Here is a 288-nt window from a genome sequence, read left to right on the forward strand (position 1 = left end):
CCCCGCCGCCGCCGCCGCCGCCATGAGCCGGAAGAAAAGCGGTTTCGCCATCACCAGCGTTCGCGGCGGTAACGGCGGGGGGGGGGGGGGGGGGGGGGGGGACGGGTCCGGTTCCTCTTCGAGCCCCGGCGGTTCCCGGTTCCGCTTGGTTCGGTTACCCGGTCCCGGTGAGGCTTTGCGGCGGGGCCGGTGGATCTGTCGGGATTTTTACGAGAGGGAAGCGGTTCCCCGGGGAAGCGGGAGGGTTCCGCTCTCCCTCGACTCCCCCCGCACCCCTCCTCCGCCGCC

Source organism: Haliaeetus leucocephalus, unplaced genomic scaffold (genome assembly GCF_000737465.1).
Source record: "Haliaeetus leucocephalus isolate CR32 unplaced genomic scaffold, Haliaeetus_leucocephalus-4.0 Scaffold83, whole genome shotgun sequence".
NCBI lineage: Eukaryota > Metazoa > Chordata > Aves > Accipitriformes > Accipitridae > Haliaeetus > Haliaeetus leucocephalus.